We start from the raw sequence: 26,861 nt of genomic DNA on the forward strand, positions 1-26,861 counted from the left end.
AGTTGACTATAGGGGTAATACCATCATTGATTTTCCCCTATTAGTCTTTATAAATTTGGCATTTTTCGTAAAATTAGGCAGAATTTATCTTTGTTTCAAGTGAAGAAATACTTTGCATGAATAACGGTTTATCCTGTCCAGTACTAGAGTGAAAATTTCACACACCATTTCATTACATTTAAGAAATAATAATCATCGGAAGTAAACCAATCAAATTTTCACCCTTTTTCCGTGGTTACGGACTTTAGTACTAGTAACCCTGTCACCTCAAGTTTCCAAACAATTTTATTGAAACACCTCCCCCCCCCCCCCAAAAAAAAAAAATATTACTTTGAAACACCCAATATATATGTTTATGAAATGCATGGTTAATATTCTAAAATTGTCAAATTCAAGGAAATATTCAATCAATATGTTAAACTTTTACACAAATTTTGTGTAGCCGTCAAGCTACAAAGATATTTTTTGTCATACATTCGATTTCACCTAGACAGTTGCACACGCCCGATGAAGCTAATTTGTTTATTAACGAAATATTACGTGAATAATAAATAAAATATAACATCTAATTTTATAACACTCATTAGTGTGTTAAAGTGACATTCTTAGACACTTCTATATATATACAACTCGTCTAAACATCAACCCAACAATGTTAGATCTGTAAATATGCTTTCGCAAATTTTTAGTTTTTCCCTCGCCGGGATTCGAACCCATGCTACTGTGAACTCGTGAAACCAAATTGCCTGCACTGCAGCCGTCCCGCTATACCACACGACCACCTGGGCTCTACAAAAATAAAGCTTTCAGTGACCGTGTGTTACCTTTCCTCGTCAGTTTTAATCTAGCGGCGTACTACAGTACATAATATATAAGGCATGGAGATTTTATTGTTACAGATCAGCTCAATTATCTATAGTAAAGGATCCTTCAATATATATTAATTAAAATTAAAATACTTTACGTTGTCTTTTTTTAATTTTCACTGGACCTTTGCTATTCTTCATCCTCTGATTATAAAACTAGCAAGTCGATTGTGCACCAAGGGCCATAGAGGGGTTATAGAGGACCTAAATGCCAAAATACACGTGAAAATTAAGAAACAGTCAATTTGAATAATAAAATGGATATTTTGAAAAATGAAATGGACTGCAGTGTCCCTTCAGCTCTTAATTACAGATATACCTTATACCTCATTTGAAAGTTTAATAAGAGAGGAACAAAAAATATAAAGTCAATATGTTCCGCAACGCATATTAGAGCGAAGGACCTAAATATCGAAACATTACGAAAAAGCTTATTTTGAATAATGTATTGGACTGCTGCGACACGTCAGCCCCTAATTAAGGAAAAATGTATACACCAAACGAAAGTTTATTAATAGAGAAATAAACTGATTATAAACAATATGTGCCGCAATGACTATTAGAGGGGTTACGCAGGACCTAAATGCTAAAATACGCGTGAAATTAAGAAATAGCCAATTTTGAATAATGAAATGGATATTTTAAATAATGGAATGGACTTCTGTGACCCGACAGTTCCTAATTACATACAAACTTTAAAAGTCTATAGATAATAATAACATGGTGATCAGCAATTTATCATGCAATGCCCATTACAGGATAATAAGGGGTTAAAGGATCGGAGAAGTCTATTCCATTACTTAAAGTATTCAACATACGCTAGGTCTTATATTTCTTGCATATTTCGACACTATGGTCAATCGTATCTCCTCTTATAAGCTTTGCGGAATATATGAACTATATATCTTTTGTTCCTCTTTTACGAGGCTTTCGAATGAGGTATCAGATATATATATGGAAAGCCTCAGCTGTCATATATTAGCGATTTACATAACGTTATGCTGAAGCTTCCATTGTAAAGTTAATACAGCGTGATGATGAATTAAATCATCAAAATGAAAACTTTAAATAATAAAATGCTAAGTTGGATCTGCGTTGTGTTGACTTGCAACTTCAAGTGTTGATGTTGAGAAAGCATCGTGGTAAGCCACGGCGTTCTGATGATATGCTTATAACACGTAACGTTGAGTCGAAACTACATATTGTTAAGTTGACATTACACGATGTTAACTTGATACTGAATAATGTTTAGACGTACTCTTCGGCTGTTAGGATAACAAATAAAACGAAAAGTTGAACTTTATGATGTTGACTTATTATTGATGAACGTAAAGTTTAGATATCACAACGTTATATCATTATAATGTCACGATAGGCTTATCATAATGTATGTAGACTTTAAACTACACGATGTAAAGCTAAACTAGCATACTGTTATATTACTTTAATGTCACGATTAGCTAACCATAAAATATGCTCACTAGAAATTTCACGACGTAAGGTTGAAAGTACGTGTTGTTGAGCTATGATTGCACAATGTTAAATCAGTATTATGTCATGATAAGCTACCAATGCAATATGCTCACTAGAAATAACACGACGTACAGTTGAAAATACGTGTTGTTGAGCTAGGATTGCACAATGTTAAATCAGTATTATGTCACGATAAGCTAACCATACAATATGCTCACTAGAAATTACACGACGTACAGTTGAAAGTACGTGTTGTTGAGTTAGGATTGTACAATGTTAAATCAATATTATGTCACGATAAGCTAACCATACAATATGCTCACTAGAAATTACACGACGTACAGTTGAAAGTACGTGTTGTTGAGTTAGGATTGCACAATGTTAAATCAGTATTATGTAACGATAAGCTTACCACACAATATGCTCACTAGAAATTACACGACGTACAGTTGAAAGTACGTGTTGTTGAGCTAGGATTGCACAATGTTAAATCAATATTTCTGTATGTCACGATAAGCTAACCATACAATATGCTCACTAGAAATTACACGACGTACAGTTGAAAGTACGTGTTGTTGAGTTAGGATTGCACAATGTTAAATCAGTATTATGTCACGATAAGCTTACCACACAATATGCTCACTAGAAATTACACGACGTACGTGTTGTTGAGCTAGGATTGCACAATGTTAAATCAATATTATGTCACGATAAGCTAACCTTACAATATGCTCACTAGAAATTACACGACGTACAGTTGAAAGTACGTGTTGTTGAGCTAGGATTGCACAATGTTATATCATTATTATGTCACGATAGGCTAATCAAACATAATTTTGACATGAAACGACACGAAGGTGGAAAAACGGTCCACTTATGTTGGATCTGAGGTATCTTGCAAATAGTGCCGCATATGCGTAGTAGTTATATGATATAAAAAGAGAATATATTCAAAATAAATTATTCTACTTTCTTTTCACACTGCACCAGTACGGTCCATGTAATATTATCATTTCAAAATTTGAAAAAGTTTTGAAATTTGAAATTTTCACCAAATTATTAAAATTCTAAATATCGTTTTTAGATTTGATAGTTTAGATATTTGATCAACTTTTAAAGTACTCTTAACGTGCACTTTTTGATTATTACGCTTTTGGAAAGTTTGATTTTTGAAAGTTTTTGATGAAGAAATCAAAATTAGAAAATGGGCGAAAAGAGGGGTACCTGTAAACTGCAAAACGGATTAAAAGCGGAACGAAACGAAACAAAATGAAAAGAAGAGCTACGGTTACTTCAAAGTTAATGTATAAAATAAGTCAAAAGGAAGGGAATTGTAAGCGGTGAAAAATTTGGTAACAAAATAGATGTTTCTTAAAAGCGGATAATTCGTGTTAAAACAAGAAGCACAGCTTTGATTATGATCATTCTTAATTAGGAATAAAAAGCACAAAATAATTTTCAAATGCAAAATAAACAATTTAAAGAAGAAGAGTTTTTTTAAAACAAATTGAACAGTAACATGAGATAACAGTATCCTGAAAAGTGTTTAGGTTTTGCAAATATGGATTTTATTTATTTAAACCGATTCTCTTTTTAAAAAAGATTTCTTATATAAGCTGAACGTTTAAAATAATAGTTCAGAATTATTTTGTTTCCACAGCGCCCAACATTTAGGAGTAACAGTGAAAACTCGCTGTAGGTTAAACAGATTTATACAAGGTTGATTATGTTTATATTTTCTTCTGCACTTTCGACATTTCAATAAAAGTCCCTCAAATTTGATTTTTTTTATGGCTCTATGACTTCTTCAACTGTGGTCGCTTTACCGGATAGCATGAACAGGCGACTAACGGATGGAAAAAGTTTTACGTTAACAAAACTGTTATCCGTTGGGAGTCCGTTCCTATGATGTACAGTACTGACAAAATAAAACGGACGCGTAACGAAGGCACAACGGACACACACAGAATATGCAACGTTCGAGAAACGGAAACGTACAAGACAGAACGGATGTCAAACATACATCCAACGGAATAGTACCGCATACAACGTACACCAAACGGAAGCATATCGGATAAAATGGAAGAACACATGTAATATGCGAAAAAAAAAATGAAAGGCGGCAATAATAATACTTGTAAATCGCATAAATATTCAAAAAGTTTCTGTTTAGCTGGTCTTGGTTTGTTTTTCAAAATGCCGCCAAAGGGTAGTGTCTTGCCTGAATAAGAGATTTTTGATAGTAGAGACGTGATCATACTCTAAGATCATTTATTATTAATAAACATTCATGACACACAAGAAATCTGACACACCAATAATTGCCATTTCTGACGCGATATGCATTGTCATTTATCCGTTCATCATCCTTTTTCTCATGCGTTTATTGTAAAAATGGGGAGGGGTGTAATTTGTTTCATATATTTTTTTCTTAAAATTTTCTATTTTTCTATTGATTCATATTCGTTTAAGCTTGATTGATGTACAGCTCTGAATTTGGATTGTGATTAAATAGTTGACACAACACAGAATGAATGTGGTCTAAGAACTTAAACTTAAAAACTTTAACATTTTAAATTAGACATTTACCTATTATGTTCCAATGTCCAAAATCTAAATACATGATTAGATTCAGCATTTATCATAGAACCCCAAGAATTCAATTTTTGATGAAATCAAATAATGTTCAATTTTAGACCCTTTAGACCTCAATGTGGACCAATATGATAACTGGGCCCAAATATTAAAAATCTTAATACATGGTTAGATTCAGCATATTGAAGAACCTCATTTATTACATTGGTTGCAATGAATTACACTGATTTCCCAGTTAGATAAAAACCGATAATTTCACATGTGAAATAAACGTGGTTATTTCACGTGGTTATTTCACTCTCTGACGTCATACAACAATAGGCGTTGTCAAGACGTCGATAACGTCGGATCAAAACAAATTGTCAATGCGTAGGAAAAAGATATAGTTCCTTACATATTCTACATTAATTTCATAAAAAAAAGCCATTTGCCAATGTAATAAAAAGAATAACTAATCGCCGTATTTGAATATAAAAAATAAGACAACTTGTGATCGATCGCCGCTATGGATTAAACTCGTGCTGCGCACTCGTTTAATCCATGCGTCGTTCGGTCACGCGGTCACGCGTTATCTTATTTTTGATATTCAAACATACTATAAATATTCATTTTTTGTTGAAATCAAACAAAGTTTAATTTTTGACCCTTTGGACCTTAATGTAGACCAATTTGAAAACGGGACAATACTGTGCAATTGAATATTTCTTGCTATTGCACAAAACTGTGCAATTGAAAATTTCTTGCTATTGCGCAATATTGTGCAATTAGATATTTCTTGCTATTGCGCAATTGAAGATTTCTTGCTATTGCATAATACTGTGCAATTGAAGATTTCTTGCTATTGCGCAATACTGTGCAATTGAAAATTTCTTGCTATTGCGGAATACTGTGCAATTGAAAATTTCTTGCTATTGCACAATACTTAATATAATAATTTTGGACCCCGATTTGGACCAACTTGAAAACTTGGCCCATAATAAAAAATCTAAGTACATGTTTAGATTCAGCATATCAAAGAACCACAAGAATTCAATGTTTGTTAAAATCAAGCTAAATTTAATTTTGGACCCTTTAAACCTTAATGTAGACCAATTTGAAAACAGGACCAAGAATTAAGAATCTGAATACACGGTTAGATTTGGCATATCGATATCTGTATTATACCACAATTGTATTTATGTTCATGTATATCCATACTCTCCTTAAGGAGGATAATAAATATATATAAATATATACATGTATATATAATTCATTTTTTGATGAAATCAAACAAAGTTAAATTTTGGACATTTTTTGCCCCTAATTTGTTGGTATCAAAACTCCCAACATCAATCCAAACCTTCCTTTTGTGGTCATAAACCTTGTGCTAAAATTTCATAGATTTATATTAACTTATACTGAAGTAATTGTGCAAATACCAAGAAAAATGCTTATTTGGGACCTGTTTTTGGCCTCTAATTCCTAAACTGTGGGGACTAAAACTTCCAAAATAAATCCCAAGCTTTCTTTTGTGGTCATAGACCTCATGTCAAAATTTCATAGATTTCTGTTTACGTATACTAAAGTTATTGTGCGAAAAATAAAATAAAAAAATGCTTATTTGGGCCCTTTTTGGCCTCTAATTCCTAAACTGTTCGGACCAAAACACACAAAATCAATCCTAACTTTCCTTTTATTTCCATAAATCTTGTGTTTAAATTTCATAGATTTCTTTTTACTTTTACTAAAGTTAGGGTGTGAAAACTAAATGTTGTCGGACATTCAATATTTGCGGTCGTATGAAAATACTGATATATCAGGAGATACACACCGGATATTATGTGTAAATTATTAGATGAAGTATTGTGCAATGGCAGAAAATATTCAATTGCATATTATTGCGCTATAGCATAGTATTGCGCTATAGCATAGCATAGCGCTATAGCATAGTATTGCGCTATAGCATAGTATTGCGCTACATCATAGTATTGCGCATTAGCAAGAAATCTTCAATTGCACCGAATTGCGCAATAGCATTTACAGGGGTGGATCCAGCCGGTTCCAAACCCATGACAAAAAAAGGGGGGGGGGTCCAACTATATGTTTACATTTAAATGCATTGATCGTCCAAAATAAGGTGGGTTCCAAACCCCGGACCCCCCCCTGGATCTGCCAAATCCAAGACATCTTCATTTTCAATCTATTGTGCAATAGCTCAATATTGGACCAGGAAGAAATCTTGGATAGCACATTATTGCGAAATAGCAAAACAAAATCGATTGGAATTGAATACAAATATTTAAACTCATTTCAAATTTTAAAGATCTTTCACCACATTTATTATGTGTCAGAAACCTACATTATGTCAAAAGTTTGATCACAATCAAATTTCAGACTGTATCAAGCTTAAATAATGTGTCGAAACTTGCACTAACTGTTCAGGGTTCGACCACTGCGGTCGAATGAGGCTGAGCTCAGCGAAGCATTTTATTTAGTTATTGTAGCACAATCAACCTTGAGCAATGTACAAATACGCATCTATGTCCTGTCAGAATGGGGCGTGTAAAGAGAGTCAGTACCACGATCTCTGCACAATGAATTTTGCCATTTTGGCCACACACCAAATGTGCTCTCGAAAAACCAGGGCAATGTAAAACGCTGAATTTTTAAGTAAATAAAATTGAGAATGGAAATGGGGAATGTGCCAAAGAGACAACAAGCATTTACCTACGGAACGCTCAAAATATTCGAATATTTGAAAGCAAAGTAAATATAAGAACCAAAACAATTTAAGAGGTGTTTGACCAAATGGAAAGTTAAAATATCAAATTCCAGCTAAGTAGATATAAGAAGATGTGGTATGAGTGTCAATGTGAAAACTCTCCATCACAACCACAATTTGTAAATGTAAACCATTATAGGTCAAAGTACGGTCGACAAAGTTAACGCGGAGTCTTTTCTCAGACAGAAAAGGACCACTTTGCCCAGGGGAGTTGAAACCCATTTATTTTTTTGGTAAAACGACCTATTCTAAATTATTAATTGATAGTTGCCAGTGGCAAATATTACATGTATGTTCAAGATTATAACAAATTAACATGATATACAACGGGTAGAATAGGTAAGAGTCGTATATGCCACGGGAAAAATGATGATATATTGAATAGGTACAGAAATCTTTCCTTACAACCAGTCACTGCAGGGGTTCTTAACGTGAGGAGTACTTGGCCTGAAATTTGATTGTTGTGCGATAACTTAAAAATGGACAAATTACAAACACGGAACTAGCAAAAAACATCTGGTTCTCTTTATTGGCTTAACAGTGACAGTCCGTCGGAAGGGGACCATAAATTGCTGACCAGTGTTAAGAGTGAGCCAAATCTCTTGCACGTAAAAGACACCCTTGTAGATCTTAGAAAAGAGCATAACAATGCCGCTACAAGGCAGCCGACTCGCATCCGCAAAGTGGAAAGGGGTTAAATATAAACATATAAACTTGTTTAAAATTTTAATTTTCAAAATGCCGACACCTACAAATAAATAGATGGGAGCTTAATGAACAGCGGCAACTATTACATAGATTTGCAAGCTGAAAAATATTTATGGTAAACGTTTATATGATATGAATGTATTGAGCTTTAAAATAAAACCAGAACGATTAGTTGAATGGTAACGTTTACTTTATTTGGCCTTTTTGATTATATTTGATTTGGTCTTTTTAATTTTATTTGTTTCGAGTGTGACTGGTTAGTTTTTTTTTGTAGACGAAACGCGAGGCTGCTGCAAATACAAAACTTCCAACCTGGCGTCTATCTATGATAAGTTTATTTACATATATTAAAACAGTTTCCTGGCACCAAGCTATTAATATTTGATCTTTTAGTTACTCTAAGCGGCTAACACTGTAAAACAGATATCAACAACCTCCAACATTCACGGCTAGCACTACGTTCATTGCGACACCATAGATTAAAAATTTCTTCCGTATCAATACTTTGAACTGAAATCAATGATACAAGGCCATATATTATCAACTGCCTGCCTCTGGTCTCATTCTATACATAAACTTTTGCAGCCCCTTTTTAATTTTGAAACTTTAAAAAATCAAACTTTAAAAAAGGCGAAATAGTCAAAACTTTACGTTAAGTTTAGTAATTTTAAAGATTAATCAAAAATCTAAACTATAAAATCTAAAAACGATATTAATAATTTTAAAATTTCAAGTATTTGTTGAAAATTTAACTTGAAAAATTCAAAACTTTTTAAATTCCAAAATTCTACAATTGGAAAACTTTTCACTATTTTAAAATGATATACGGACTGTACTGTAACAGTGTAAATAGAAACTAGAATAATGTATTTTTAATTCATTCTCTTTTTATATCATATAACTACTACGCATATGCGGCACTATTTGCAAGATACCTCAGGTCCTACATGAGTGGTCCTTTTTTCCACCTTCGTGTCGTTTTGTGTAAAAATAATGTTTAATAAGCCTATCGTGACATAATTATGATATAACATTGTACAATCCTAGCTCAACAACACGTACTTTCAACTGTACGTCGTGTAATTTCTAGTGAGCATATTGCATTGGTAGCTTATCATGACATAATACTGATTTAACATTGTGCAATCCTAGCTCAACAACACGTACTTTCAACTGTACGTCGTGTAATTTCTAGTGAGCATATTGTATGGTTAGCTTATCGTGACATAATATTGATTTAACATTGTGCAATCCTAGCTCAACAACACGTACTTTCAACTGAACGTCGTGTAATATCTTGTAAGCATATTGTATGGTTAGCTTATCGTGACATAATATTGATTTGACATTGTGCAATCCGAGCTCAACAACACGTACTTTCAACTGTACGTCGTGTAATATCTAGTGAGAATATTGTATGGTTATCTTATCATGACATAATACTGATTTAACATTGTGCAATCCTAGCTCAACAACACGTACTTTCAACTGTACGTCGTGTAATATCTAGTGAAAATATTGTATGGTTAGCTTATCGTGGCATTAAAGTAATATAACAGTATGCTAGTTTAGCTTTACATAGTGTAGTTTAAATACTACATACATTATGATAAACCTATCGTGACATTATAATGATATAACATAGTGATATCTAAGCTTTACATTTATTAATAATAAGTCAACATCATGAAGTTCAACTTTTCGTTTCATTTGTTATCCTAACAGCCGAAGAGTACGTCTAAACATTATTCAGTATCAAGTTAACATCGTGTAATGTCAACTTAACAACATGTAGTTTCAACTCAACGTTACGTGTTATAAGCATATCATCATAACGCCGTGGCTCACCACGATCCTTTCACAACATCAACACTTGAAGTTGCAAGTCAACACAACGCAGATTCAACTTTGCATTTTATTATTTAAAGTTTTCATTTTGATGATTTAATTCATCATCACGCTGTATTAACCTTACATTGTAAGCTTCAGCATAACGTTATGCAAATCTCTAATATATGACAGCTGAAGCTTTCCATAGATATATCTGTAATTAAGGACTGAAGGGTCACAGCAGTCCATTCCATTATTTAAAATATCCATTTCAGTATTCAAAAATTAACTATTTCTTATTTTTCACGCGTGTGTTGGCATTTATGTCCTCCGTAACCGAAATAATGGTCATTGCGGCACATATTGTTTGTATCCTTTTTGTTCCTCTTCCAATAAGCATTCAAAAGGTGTGTAAAGTTTTCTGTAATTAGGAGCTGGCGGGTCGCAGCAGTCCATTCCATTATTCAAAATAAGCTATTTCTTAATGTTCACGCGTTTTTCGACACTAAGGTTCTTCGCTACACCTCTAATAGGCGTTGAGGAACATATTTACTATATACATGTACCTTTTGTTCAACTATTGATAAGCTATCGAATGAGGTATAAGGTACATCTGTACTTAGTGGCTGAAGGGTCGCAGCAGTCCATTCAATTATTAAAAATGGACTATTTCTTAATATTCAGGCGTATTTTGGCATTTAGGTCCTCCTTAACCCCTGTAATGGTCATTGCGGCACATTTTATTTATATCCATTTTGTTCCTCTACCAATAAGCATTTAAAGGTGTATAAAGTTTTCTGTGAGTAGGGGCTCGCGTGTCGCAGCAGTCCATTCCATTATTCAAAATAAGCTATTTCTTAATGTTCACGCATATTTCGACATTTAGGTTCTTCGCTACTCATCTACATGTAATAGGTGTTGTGGAACATATTTACTATATACCTTTTGATCAACTATTGATAAGCTTTCGAATGAGGTATTAGATATATCTGTAATTGGGGGCTGAAGGGTCGCAGCAGTCCATTCCATTATTTAAAATATTTATTTCATTATTCAAAATTGACTATTTCTTAATTTTCAGGCGTATTTTGGCTTTTAGGTCCTCCGTAACCCCTCTAATGAACCTTGCTGCACAATCGACTTGTTATATCTATAATCAGAGGACGGAAACAGCATAGGTCCAGTGAAAATAAAAAAAGACAATGTATAGTATTTTTAATTTTTATATCTATGTTTTGGTATTCAGGTCGACCATACATTGAACCAAGGAAATAAAGTTAAAAATAGTTAGAAGTTGGTTGACCGTTATGGAATAACCGTTTCACAAATGATATCGGATATGTTCCTTACGTCGTAACTACAATCCCCTTCCCTTTTATGAATGTGACCTACCGAATTAGACTATTTACCGGATTTGTAATCACATAAGCAACACGACGGGTGCCACATGTGAAGCAGGATCTGCTTACCCTTCCGGAGCACCTGAGATCACCCCTAGTTTTTGGTAGGGTTCGTGTTGTTTATTCTTTAGTTTTCTATGTTGTGTCATGTGTACTATAGTTTTTCTGTTTGTCTTTTTCATTTTTAGCCATAGCGTTGTCAGTTTGTTTTAGATTTATGAGTTTGACTGTCCCTTTGGTATCTTTCGTCCCTCTTTTAGAAATATCTTTGTTTTGTGTGTTTGATAAATCCACTTGTATTTATACTTTATGAATTAATTTTGCGGATTCACATAACATATAATAGATAATAGAAACATCGATTGAATGAATTCTATGATTTTCAAATAGTTAAATATAAAGTGTCTACCTCAAATGTAATATTCTTAAAAATGTAGAGCTTGGAAGTTGTGTGAAGATTGAACAGGACGGTTAAATAAAAGTCCCGATTTTGTCCATGAAGTAAAAAAGAATGTACAAAAATTCAAGGCTTTGAACTACATCTGGAAAATTTACTAAAAACAAGTCACTTTGTGAAAAATCTGACTTTATTCAATGTAGAAAACCACACACATTTGTCCTAGAGTGGTATTATATAGTATTTGAACAATAAATACAAAAACAATGTAAAAATCTATCTAAAAGAAAGTTACTTTGTGAAATCTAGGACTTCATTACATTTGTCATTAGAATGGTATTTTTATACATAGGTTTTTAACAATATAGAACTGAGACAAAACTAAGATTAAAATTGAAACAGAAAAAGTACGGTAGTATGATATGCTCATATTTTGATTACTTCTAAAGATTGGTATTTGGTAAATACATGTATACGATATGAGACCAAAAAACCAGTCGTCTTTTCATTTTTCTTTGATTATGCACTTGTAATTCAACAACGGCACGAACGATTCCTAATTTAGTATCTGTTCAATAAGATGTCTTATCATATAATTTTAATATATTCCGGTCATTGTACAGGCATTTTATTATGAAGAAAGTGAAATAAAATCTTTCCAGTTAAACAGAAGCAGCGGTTTATCATGATGATGCTCCCAAATATTTTGAATGTGAAGAATACTTATCTAAATTACAGGGATTGAAAAAAAACCCAGATGTTTACATTTTTTGAGAGATATGTGCAAAAACACACTATCAAATAAATATTCTTTTCCTTTAACGATCACTAAGACTCTAGATGAACGTTTATAGTCATGAAGGCGCACATAAATGACGAGTTTATTCAGGTGAAGGACATACTCCAAAGTGGTCTATTGATTCAATGTTAAAGTTAAAAAAAATCTGTGTTTGTACGAAGAAATGTCGAACGACAAACTGTAGCCGCATTCTTAGCGAGTGTATAGTTTGCCAAAATTTATGCAAACGTTACAAGCATAAGTTAGAAACAAATGATCGTATGCTCGTTGACTTGTATGTATCGTTTGTGTTAGAAATAAATACACTCTTTAAATATATAAGTCTGCATTTGCTGTGATCAACAGGAAAACTGAAACGATTTTTGTACGTTTAAAGTGACACGTGTTATTGGCATGTTTATTTTATCTAAGTGATACTATGAATATACACAGTTAACCCATTTTCTTAGAATGAAATTACCACCAAATTGAATAAACATGAAGAAAGTGCGCACGAGTTTAAACCCTACATATGATACTCGTTTTTGAGAGGATAACAGATCGTAAGTTAAGAGTTCAAAGTTATGATATAAGTTTTCTGAAGTCAACACAGTGGTCAGTGAATTCTTTAAAAATAATCTACAGTAAGAACAATAGACTGTCATCAGAGAAATGAGTTAAATATTGATTACCATTCGTTTGATGTGTTTTCGCCTTTTGATAAAGGACATTCTATTTTAATTTTTCTCTGGAGTTTAGTATTTTTTTGGACATTGTATAATTATTCACGCCATTTACGAATATAGTAAAGTAGCCACAATTGAAAAATAACAAGTGGGAATATCAAAATAGCAGCAATAAACTTTGACTTAAAGTAGTCACGAAGTTTGCGGTATAATTCAATAATGGATACAAACAAAATTAACCAAAGTAATATTAATATTTTGTGTGCCTTACTTAAGCTTGCTACCGCAAACATTGAATTTCTGTCAACATCATGTTCAACATCATGTTCAACATCATGTTCAACATTATCAATATTTTCCTCAATCTGCTCAACATTTTCCCGTCTTTCTTCGACATGCTCATTATTATCTCCTCCCTGAATGACGCAATGATCATTGCCATTTAAATCCGATTGTTCGGCGTTAGGGCTACAGAAGTTAGGGGGAAAGGTGTTTAGGCGACCGTTGTGTACGCGATTGGTATCACAAGAGATATATCTCGTAGGAGATGACATTCTCATAGCTTTTAAATACCAACCGCGAGGTGATGATTTGCAAGAAGAGGGTAACGCCAATTGTTGGTTCCTCTGGCATCTATTTTCAATATTTGATCCGTAGAAATTGCAACATTCGTTTTTAGTTTTATTGTTTTCAGAGTATAACTGTGTATCACATCTCATTACGTTGTTTTTGCATAATTGTTTAACGTGTCCACATTGTGAATAACGCCCAGGTACATCTGAAGATTTTGAAGCCGAAACATCTTCAGGGATGGTGGCGTCTGCTTCTAGTTTTATATTAGCATGTTTTATATTATGTGGTGGATGATTTTGTTTTCCTTGATAAAAAATGAGTTCTGCAAGTTTTTGATTAAGAAAAGGATGCTCATTTAGAATTAAAACAAATTCTTTCACAGTAACGTTCTGTAAGACACGTAGATAGTAAATAATTACTTCATGTGATGGAATTACAGAAATATTCTGCATGCCGTAGGATACAACTGTACCTCCAATAATTGAATAGGGGAGTGGTTGCTGTTTATTTAGTTGAATAACTGACGCCTTTACAGGTTCAATCACTCTTTCATTAAAAACATTTGGAACCAAAGCTATCGCCTCCTGTACATGCCAAGTAAAACTGCCTGCACGGTAATCCAGACTTCTTGTCATTATACAACTTATCCGCTCATCAAACCGCGTTTTGCTGAATCTTTTGATAACCTTTAAGAGAAATATTCATTACAAATCACAATTTTATACAAAGTAAGACAAACGTTTCCTATTTAGACAAAATTCTCAAATGCTTGGTACGTAAGTCGTTTTAATTTTTAAAAAGATGTTTCTGATTGATTGTAAATTGTTATGATGGTCAATGACAATTTTACTGAGTCTGATTTTTCTATATTGTTTCTTTTTTACGAAAAATATTGGGTTTAAAAGTAAAACATACATTAGATTGAGAATGGAAACGGTAAAGGTGCCCGAGATACATCAACCACATAAAAGAGAAGAAAAAACGCCCCTAATGGGTCTTTAAATCATGCACCCGCTGGAGGGTTTCAATTGGTTCATATACTGATTCAGTGGAAATGGACGTCACTAAAAATCCGTTTTTTCCACTTAATTTTGTAACTTATCTTATCAAGAGAAATAAAAAGTGTATATCAGTTGTATATATTAAACTGACCCACATCTTTTTAATTAGAACAGAGAATGGAAACGGGGAACATGACATACAGATACTTACCGACAAAATGTCCCAAATGGGCATATTTACAACCTATTAATACTCAACAAACTTAAATTCGACTTTATTTTAACTAAGACAATGTAAAAAATAATTATTAAACATTGATTTTTCGCGCAATTGATTTCGTGAACGTTTTGTCGTCGCATACAATTGTGACACCACATAATTATGTACATCTGATAGTGTTGCTTGAATAGATTGTCTTCAAATTACATTTATTTTTAGTTGCTGTCCAACTGATAAGACTGATTAGACCATTTTTGTGAAATTGAACATCTTCCAATTGTCAACGACAATTTATCTTTAATTGAAAACAAATAAATAATAAACATTCATAAATAGTAAGGTTTGTGTCATTATTTTTTCTCGTTATCTATATGATCTAGGTTGAATTACCTTAATCAAAGTTTGCGATATTTCATCAAATTCATGCACATTTAGTTCCTTGACTTTTGCGTGAGTCAGTGCATTCCTGTAGAACTTTAATCGGGCAACGTCAGCTCCATCACTAATTTCATGCTCGTGAGGTTTGTTATCAAAGGTAGAAGTATGTGGTTTTTGTAATCCAGTGTTTCGTAACACTAACACCATTAACGTCAAGTCCATATTCATGGACGAAACAGTGCCTTCAAAACAATTATAATAAATTATGATTTGTTACAAGCCTCTTAACGTTGAATGATGTTAATCTATTTCATACATTACATTGAACACCAAATCGGAGAACTTACCTTGTTTGTATTGGATACCAAAGCTTCATAAAATGCCGTACAAACAACGGCATATTGCTGGCTCATCTTCATGTTCCACTAAAGAATTGTCTATTAGATTGACTAAAATTCTGTCTGCAGTGAAAGAGGGTCTTCAGAAATACTGTGAAACTGTTTACTCGCGTAGTGGTATTAACCATATGTGGATTCTTAAAAATTCTAAAGAACTTCTAGACAATTTCAAATCTCGGTCTCTTTCTGAAATAAGTTCCATCAAAACTTTTGATTTTTCAACCCTGTATACCACCATTCCCCATGTAAAATTGAAAAATCGCCTAAAAGAAATTATCCACAATGCCTTTCAACATAAAAATGGTAGCATACGCTATAAATTTATTACTTTGGGATTTCATAAAGCACATTTCGTTAATAGTGACAAACAAAAAGGTAAATCATGCTACACAGAAGAACAAGTAGTCAGTATGCTGGAGTTTCTTATCGACAACATATTTGTTGAGTTTGGAGGTAGACCTTTCCAACAAGTTGTCGGCATTCCTATGGGAACAAACTGTGCGCCTCTTCTTGCCGACCTCTTCTTATTTTCATATGAATCGGAGTTCCTCCAGACACTTGTCAAAAACAAGATGATCAAAGAAGCCAGATTATTTAATTTCACTTTCAGATATATTGATGATGTTCTTTCCTTAAACAATCCGAACTTTTCTGATTGGGTTCCATTAATATATCCCCCAGAACTCGAGATTAAAGAAACAACAGACACGGCTTCCTCCGCCTCATTTTTAGACTTATATCTCGAATTTGACTTACACAGTCATCTCAGTACCAGAATCTATGACAAACGAGACGATTTTAATTTCGAAATTATAAATTTCCCCCACCTTAGTAGCAATATACCAACTTCACCTGCGTATGGGATATATATTTCTCAACTTATTCGATATTCAAGAGCTTGCAGCTCCTACTCAGACTTTGTAAAACGTCATCAGTGTCTGAGTAGAAAGTTGATGAACCAGGGGTATGTCAAAGAACGTCTCGTCCTTTTTCTAAAAAAGTTCATCGGAAGGTACCAAGACCTTGTTGATAAATATTCCGTATCAACTTCTCAAATAATACACGATGGTCTTGATGTATAGATTTTGCGTACTGATGTTGTGTATCATCTTAACAACATGTTTTATTGTTCTTTTATTTGTTTTTGTTCTATTATTAAGATTACTTTTACTGTTGAATGGTTTTATGTGATATCCGTTTGACGTGGCTCGGTACTTATACATCTCGTCAATGTGTTTGTATTGGCTTTCATTTTTTGGTGATTTGTTTTGTATATGTGACTCTTTGTTTAAAAGATCCCGTCAGTATGATATTTGTCTATAATATGTCATTATGATATATTTCTATTATGAATTACTATATATGTTGAACCACAAACGTCAAAATCAAACAATGGCGTAGTGGAATTAACAATTTTTGGATTCTCATAAATTCTATGTATAACTTTTGGACTAGTTTGAATCTCGGTCTATTTCTGTAATTTATTCTTACATACTTTTGATTTTTTAACCCTGTATGCGTACATTGCCTATGAAAATTTTAAAATTGTTTGTATTCACATTGAACGACAAATTTATGTGACGTATATAATTTTTCTAACGTCAGACACTCAAATCAATCCATGTGTTCTTAGACAGTAGATGTTTTTGTGTCCTGTTAAATTGTTTCTTTTAAAAGTTTTGGATTCTCATAAATTCTATGTATAACTTTTGGACTAGTTTGAATCTGGTCTATTTCTGTAATTTATTCTTACATACTTTTGATTTTTTAACCCTGTATGCGTACATTGCCTATGTAAATTTTAAAATTGTTTATAATCCTGGTACTTTTGATAACTATTGTATGCACATTGAACGACAAATTTATGTGACGTATATAATTTTCTGACGTCAGACACTCAAATCAATCCATGTGTTCGTAGATAGTAGATGTTTTTGTGTCCTGTTAAGTTGTTATACGATGATGACTGATGTACCCATATTTTGACTATTTTATTAATTGTGACTGTTTATTTAACGCATCATGTAAATGTAGCGGAATTTGATGAGACTGTTATTAAAGTGAGAGGGTTAGCGCTATAAAACCAAGTTTAATCCACCATTTTCTACATTTGAAAATGCCTGTACCAAGTCAGGAATATGACAGTTCTTGTCCATTCGTTTTTGATGCGTTTTGTTTTTTGATTTTGCCATGTGATTATGGACTTTTCAAATTGATTTTCCTCTGAGTTCAGTATTTTTGTGATTTTACTTTTTTTCATCTAATTCAGAAAAATTCCCACCCCCCCAAAAAAAAAATGAATATAGAAATTGTCTTATCAAATTTAATATCATTGTCTGCTCTTGATTTGATAGGGATATGTTTTTCACTTTAACTAAACTTGTGTTTAGATAGTATAATATTTAGATTTCAAGTTTAATCTTTTTTGTTGTATCGTAAAGGATCATTGGTATATAACTTTTTTTTTTTACCAAAATAGTTTTGCAACATGCTCACTAATGCTGATCCGAAAAGGACAACCGATATAATACCTTAATAAAGGTAACATATGTAACGGCATTCTGAGCAAAAACATATCATGTTTTATCTGCTTTTTGACACCCATGTTCAATATACATTTACTTTATTATTCCTAAATTTAATCCACTGAGGGTGTTAAACCTGCGCTCCTGATTAAAAAAAAAACCAAACTTAGATTGTTGTGTACTTTTATGAAAATCTGCGATCCAATGTCTGCTTCCAGATCAAAGATATTACGTCATCTTTGAATTTGCGATAATACGAGCCACGCGTTAATTAAAGATGAAAATCAACCGTCTTCGAAAATTATAAGTCCTGTACAAATTATGGAAACAGTGCTATCGCTTTTTTTTTATTATCAACCTTATTCTTGGAATTTTCAAATTTAATGTTGGAACTATCAAACTGAAATTGGGCCGCTGTGAAACAGTACACTATTTCTTGATGTGCGTTACTACAACTATGTTTTATATAACATTAACTAATAATAAAGTCTTGGGTCATAGTAAAGTTTATTACACATCAATTTTGTCAAACCTACATTGAATTTTATGACTCTTTGACAGAAGTTTTTTAATGATTAATGTCTTAAAAAAATCAGAAAGTAGTTTTTTTTTTCTTTTTCAGTTGACAGACGGACTTATCTTTTCGCAATTAACAGACAGTCTGGGATTATCATGTTTACATAATAAATTTGTAAACCTTCAGAGATTATCATAAAACTTGGATAGAAGTTAATATTGCAGATTAACAAAAAAAAATATTTTCCCGTTTGAATGGTTTTACACTAGTAATTTAGGTGGCCCTTTATAGCTTTGCTGTTCGCTGTGAGCCAAGGCCCTGTGTTAAAGGCCGTATTTTGACCTATAATGGTTTACTTGTATAAATTGTTACCTGGATGAAGAGTTGTCTCATTGGCACTCATACAACATCTTCCTATATATACTTAAGAAAATGTGGAATTTTTTAAAAACCTGTAATGAACCGATAGATGGATTCTGTTTTTGTGGAACGTAATCCATGGATCCATTGACTAATTTTCATAATACACCTGAATATCTTTGAAAATTAACTACTTAATGTCATTAACGAAATTTGCCCAAAAAGGGGTCTTGATAGAGTGTGACTCCCTTTATACATATTTTAGAGTATAAGGTTTGAACATTTTCATTTTTCACTCAAACCAATGACCACTAGATGCCAAATTAACACAATATGAATAAATGTAGTGAATTTTTTCAGACATTAAATCACCCCTAGTTTTTTGGTGGGGTTCGTGTTGTTTATTCTTTAGTTTTCTATGTTGTGTCGTGTGTGCTGTTGTTTGTTTTTGTTTTTCATTTTTAGCCATGTCGTTGTCAGTTTGTTTTAGATTTATGAGTTTGACTGTCCCTTTGGTATCTTTCGTCCCTCTCTTCTTTTAGCATAGAAGATACACAAATTAGAAGTATGTTGTAACAATGCATTGATGAATTTTTAATGACAGAAATTGTCTCCATAACTCGTTTGCTTCATGGAACTCTACTACCAGTGGATGCTTTAAACTGGACCCGATTGGGGCCCTCAAACCATCCCCGATGTTTGGGCGTACACTTGAAAATAGCCTAGCTACGCCACTGACTAAGAGCCAATACATACAATAATTTTGTGTTTTATAAATTAGTGCCTTCAATTAGTAAAAGTCGTCACAGAACAGTCTCATTTTCATACCGGTATTCGAAATGTCTCGTTTAGCTATCACAACAAATATGTCATAATAACATGACAGAGAGTTTTGTTTCGGAATATTCTAGATAAATATACAAAAATCAAATTTTAGACAATGTACCCTTCTAAGACTGGAAATGGCTAGTCACATATAGTTAACGGCGTTTTTCTCACAATGACGTTCTACCTCCATAAGCCTGAATATGTCGTGGCTGGTCACATATTTGGTATCTATATTTATATGAATATATACCAACAAATACCTCTACTTATATACAATATTTCAAGATCTTTCAATTATGAACCATGCATGCTAATATAAGCATTAAATGTGTATCATAATTCATAATTTCATGAGCTCAATTTGGAATTTGAAAGGTGCACAGATGCAGGGACTAAGTACCAATGTAAATATAAAATCAGTGATTGATTCGAATACTACTATTGGTTATTAATATAAGATTTTACATACAAACATATTTATATAAGATAGGTACATCAAATCAATATAAATTTATGAAAGAACATTACATATCAATACATAATTTTGATTGAAAGGTGTCATTTTTTATAAAAAAAATATTTTTGGGATATCAACGTATACCCATAAATAGGAAGCTACTTCCTTTTTATGTATACACTCAGAAACGTCAATATAAACAAGACTTTCGATATACTATGAAAATTTAATGTTGATTCCAAATTGATTTTAAGATTAAATTTGGAATTTCCAAATCTATTATATTTTATGCAGAAAACGAATAGATATATCTTTTCTTTTATTTTTCCTTCAAACCATCGACTTTTATCTTGGAATTCTCAACTTTAATATTGGAAAAACCAACTTTAATCTTGGAATTCTCAACATTAATATTGGAATAACCAACTTTAATCAAGGAATTATCAATTTTAAACTTGGAATTACTATCTTAATCTCGGATTAATTAACTTTGATTTTGGAATTATCGACTTAAACTCGGAATTTCCAACTTTTATCTTATGGCTATTTTTTTTAACTGTTAAAGATATAAATATATTTATGTATCGAAAGTCTTGTATATTATCAATTAGCCTGGTATAAACGAAAGACAGGGGGTTTGGGGTTGTAACCTCATATTAATGGGTATACGATATGCCAAAAACATGGTATGTTGATATGCATTGTTCTATTATTACTTCATGTTACTTTGGGGGATATTCCACATATCTTATATACATATGTTTCTTTTAGAAATCTTATATTAAAGGCCAATTGTGGTAATTGAATCATTCAGAGACTTTGCATTTTTATTTCACTCTCTTCTCCCAACCATCACCACCACCATCACACACCCCAAAAACCGTTGCTAATGTCAAATTCTAAACATTCATTTGTAATTATGTATGCAGTACATCCATTTATTATTGATATTTCTGTATGGGCGGATGTGCATCGATGATCACAATAGCCTTCACAAACAAAAAGTAAAGTAAAGCACATCATACTAAAGTCCATTGTTTGGCCGAGGCGAGAGTCCACTGATCAAAATTCACGACGTACTAAATTCAGAGAAAACACAACGATTAAAGGATGGTCATAATACGCTTTCATACTATAACATTGCATTTGATATATATCAGAAAAACAAGCATGTTGACAGAATAATGACAAACTGTGTGATGACATGATGCAAAAAACAGAAATAGCCAAACTCGACTTGCAAGCAAATGAATGGACATTTGTTTGTTCGGCATACATACTAGAGCTTTTTAGAGAAAACATAACTTTGATGATCCAAATTATATGTCATTTATTTACCATATCTCGGGTATAAAGTTGCATATTCTTGTCTGCTTGATCTAAATTTTATGTACCCCTGCAAACGCCGTAAGTTTTCTTGTAATGTTGTTGGTGGAAGCCATTCATCAAATTTTAACCGAAGGGCTGCTGTTCCAATATCAACCAGTAGTTCAGCACGTTTGAAACGATCTCCTTCCTGGCTTAGTGCTGCCATGCCTGATGACGTCGACACTGACAGAAATATAATATGTCACCTAAAGACACGAAAGAAACACAATTGTATATTTGTCAGAGAACAATATAAACTATAAGTAAGATAATTGAGTCAGTTAGTAAGAAAATAAATAAAAAAAAAACAATGTTATTGTAAAAATGAGATAACAAAGCATTACACTAATGACAAAATGCTATTAATTTATCAAATACTGTAAAGCTTACTTGATACTCTACTTACAAGTTAGGAAATATAAATGTAAGACAAAAATCGAATTTGAATTTGTTCATCTTGTCATTAACTTTTGTTGTACACTCCACAGATTAGATTTTTTGATTGGTATTTTGGACATGTGCTCATTACATTTTAGACTGATAACCTATGTCTGTTTTTTTTATAATTGAGAGATATATAAAGGGAGGTAGACATTTGGCTCTAAAATGCACTTTTAAACTTAACAACATTTTATATATCAAAATTATCCCAGCTGTCCTAGTCATTTCTTTGTATAGTCTGTTGTTCTGGACCGTATATTTACATGAATATGCTTTGTGATAATTTGATCTGTTGGTTGCCGTCTCCTTGAAATATATTACTATGGATTCATTAATGTTTGTGGGTACCAATTTAAGAGTATTAAGGAAAACCTGAATATTTATAGGTATTCGATTTCGGGATTTTTCCCAAAATCTGCATACAAGCATATATTATTGTTATTTGTTTAATATCTAAATTCGTTGTTTACATGTAGCAACGAAATTCACGAAAATTGGTATCCCACAAATACTAACGAATCCATTAAGGAATACGTAGCGGGTTATTTTACAGTGTGCGCCACATTTTTTTGTTATTTCGAATAGGCAGAAAAAATATTACAATAATTTCTTATAATTTAATTATTGATTCCATTTTAAACCAGAGTAAATCATGAAAATACGTTGATGACGTCACGGTCAATTATGACTATGAGCTGATAAACAAATCGACGTCAGCCGATCAGAAGACACGTTACATCTAAAATTGAATTATCAGTAAATAATTAGGAAATAAATTTAACAACGCACAATCAAAATGAAATGTAGGAGGGTTGGATGGGTTCCCTAATTTCTGTTTTATTTCCTTCTGTGTTTTCTCTCTATCATGTCTATTGTACCCATTATTCTAGATTTTTTTTTATTTTAGTACCAAATTAATCTCTATTCTTCATATTTTAACACCAAATTAATCTCTATTCTTTGTATTTTAAAACCCATTATACTCCTTTATTTTACAATTTTGTCTGTATTTTATTGGCCATTATTCAACGCATTTTGCCTAATATTTTCTGTAATCCTCATCCTGACCCTCACACACGATTCAACTTAGAAAAGACTGTGATGCAATATGTGAGCTATTAGCGCGGATCATATATTTAATTCCAAATTGTTAACAGAATCATTTCTTGATATCTTACCAATTCCCATGATATTATCATTAAGAACTAGAAGATACTATTTTCCGTGATGGTACAATTTTGTGACTAATATTCCCCAGACTGCTTATTGCAAACTTCTTCAGATTTAACTGTAAACTCATGAAGACGCTTAAATAAAAATGCAAAGCATTCAGCTCCAGCAATTTCAAAAGGTTTTATTTAAGAACTAAACTCTGTTCAAACCTTTACTAAGGAGTCCATATTATATTACATTGTTCATTTATTGATAAGATTATAATATATTTGAAATGGTTGAGTAATTTTACTACTTTTGCTGATTAAAAGTCCAACTGGTTGTCATACCTCATCCTTTAGATAAAGCCTAATATGTCAGTTTCTTAAATCATAAAATCCCGTTTCTGCACATCCGAACTTAAACAAAGATCAACACAATATTTTCTTAAAATCTAAATACCATATTACTCCACCGATGTTATTATAATGAGTCGCATCGTGAAGTACCGTTAATATAAACATAGAGAGCGGACTGTTTTGTTAAATTTAGCTGCTTTCAAAAGATTTATTATATAAAGATGTTATGCAAGAAGACACACTAGAGCGTACAAGTATACTTTTCTTTTCATTGTGATATCCAACATAAACTATTGTAGAGCTAATATATCATATCAATGCCGCCTGTTTACACGCGTTTACATGTCTTATCTGTATAATGAACCTGCCGAGTAGCGTATGTCTTTTAACCTTGTTACAAAACCCAATATTACCTAACGAATATTTGTTGTAATGCCCAACAAGTCATGCAGATGTATCAACAGTTTTGTATGCTGCAGGAAGGTACATTTATTCAATTAATTCAGTGAACTAGTATACATCTGAGTTGGAGTGTTTTATAATAAGACAAACCAACCTATTTAGAAATGTAGAAAGACTTCCAAATGTGTCATCATTATTATGTTTTTAATTATACCCCTTTGAGTTTTAGCCATTCTGGATTTTCAACCTTAACCGCTAAAATGTTGTTCAAGTTTTTTTTTATAACAGGTTTTATATTTAAATCGATTAATAATAGGTTTAAACTATTCATTTTGATTAAAAAAAATCTGTTTGAAAACTTGTCAGACTTGCAAATATTATATTTAAATGATACTGAATAACGTTAAAAATCAAAACAGAGCTTAGCCTATTTGTTTCTTATCACGAATTTTCAAAAAATATTTTAACCAAATTAACAAATTCATTCAAAAGACATGTTTAAATGATCAGTTATGTACCAACATGACGACTATTATATGTACTTACCACTTATAAATCGTTCAACTTTAAAAAACAAAATCATATTAAAATATCTAAAAAAACAGGTTAAAGCTATTCATTTTGATTTTTTAAAATGATCTTTCATTACTTGACAAAATTCCTTATATTATATAAAAAAGTACAAATGAAACAAAAGATAAGGTAATTATTTAACTCTAATCACTTATTTCTTTTAAAGCATGTCACCAAGAGATACGATTTAAAATGAAAGGCATATTCAAAAGATAAACTACGAAATAAAAATCAACATGTTGATTGCTATTGAATCAACTCTCCACCAGAGACAAAATTCAAATCTCCAATTAATTTTCTGATCCGGAACTTGCGTTTCCAATTATGATTCACTTGGTAGGGGATTTGTACTTTAAAAAAAAAACCCAAAAAAGCAAGAGTAGTTATCAACACTAAAATATACAGGAAGCAACCACCAGATCATTAACAATTATATAACATTACAGATGCGTTCAAATTGTCACAACCACAACTCCTTCCTCTACGCGATGCATGTGACCCGCTGAATAAGACTTGAGCGACACAATAGATACCACACATAAAGCAGAATCAGCTTATTCTTCCGGCGTACCTGAGTTTGATGAAGAACTTGTTGTTAAGTTTTCAATGTTGGGTGTAAGTACTTCTATTGCTGTGCATGTACTGATTTATGTCATGGATAGATACCACATATCAATTTGGATACAAATCCAATAAACTATGTCCCTTTGACTGTTATAATCATGGAGTATAATCAATATTCAGGTATCCGGTTTTTTTATAAATTTTTTTTCATGATTTGAAAATAATTCAAGTTATTATTTTCGTTTCGTAAATCTTTTCCTGATATTGCAGAAGAATATTTTGTCAAGTTATATCAACGTATTATTTTTGAATATTTATTCATAAACTTGATAACATACTGTTATTGATGGAATTTTAAAAAAATATTCGTGTTCTATTAATAACTTATAAATCGTTCAATTTTTTTTTAATTTTTTTTTTATAAAAATAGAATTTCTATTTGAATATCTAAATAACAGGTTTGAGCGATTCAGTGAACTTTTAAATGACATTTATAATTAAAACCCATCATACAACTCACAGAGTGTGTCTCATATTGCGGAAGTATTGTTATGATTACCCTCAGACATACTTTGAAAAAGGCTATTTGAAAAAGTAACTTTTAACTTTTATACAAAATGGTTCTGAAGAATATCTTGATAACTATATTCAAGCAGCTGTCATTTATTTTGTGTAAAGTCTGGATTAAAAACGAGAGCCAGATGTTAATAGATAAAACAGGAATCACTAGTCTCTCATAATAAAGCACTTACATATAAGCATTATCAATGTCGTTAATCTCTTATTTTTATTTTAAAAAGAATTTTGTCAGCATATGATTGTTATCATAATTTATCACAGTCGGTAGCTCTTGTAAAAAAGACTAGAGGTAATAGAAAATTAATAATTTTTTATAATTCATTTGGTAAAAAGTAAATATGGTTAATGAGAGCGTATAAGAATTATATTGAAAATATTTACTTACGTTTTGATGTCGTCTTTTCAAAATACCATTACGTACTACATTGTTACCAGACATATATAGATCACGATTTTGATTACTAACGAACTTCTGTCAAAATATTTAAACGATTAGTGTATGCTATTCATCAAGGGGTTTTTAAATGTCTATTCAACATTTGATAAACTTCCAAAAAGTATTTAAAATGACACGCAATACTTATAAAAATAGTAACAGGTCAATGTTCTTTTATTGCATAATACAAAAAAAACATTATAAACACAATGTAGCTACTAATGTCAAATATAAAC

At 32.0% G+C, this 26,861-nt stretch overlaps 1 long non-coding RNA gene across 1 annotated transcript; it reads right to left on the reverse strand.

Moving 5' to 3' along the window:
• Positions 1 to 12,532: 12,532 nt before the first annotated feature.
• On the reverse strand, positions 12,533 to 26,661 carry LOC143081910 (uncharacterized). Its single transcript, XR_012980149.1, has 4 exons — positions 26,575 to 26,661; positions 22,090 to 22,325; positions 15,679 to 15,908; positions 12,533 to 14,753 (listed from the first exon to the last, which is right to left on the reverse strand). It is a non-coding gene; the product is annotated as an uncharacterized LOC143081910 (long non-coding RNA).
• Between the last annotated feature and the right edge of the window lie 200 nt (positions 26,662 to 26,861).

This window comes from Mytilus galloprovincialis, chromosome 7 (genome assembly GCF_965363235.1).
Source record: "Mytilus galloprovincialis chromosome 7, xbMytGall1.hap1.1, whole genome shotgun sequence".
Taxonomy (NCBI): domain Eukaryota; kingdom Metazoa; phylum Mollusca; class Bivalvia; order Mytilida; family Mytilidae; genus Mytilus; species Mytilus galloprovincialis.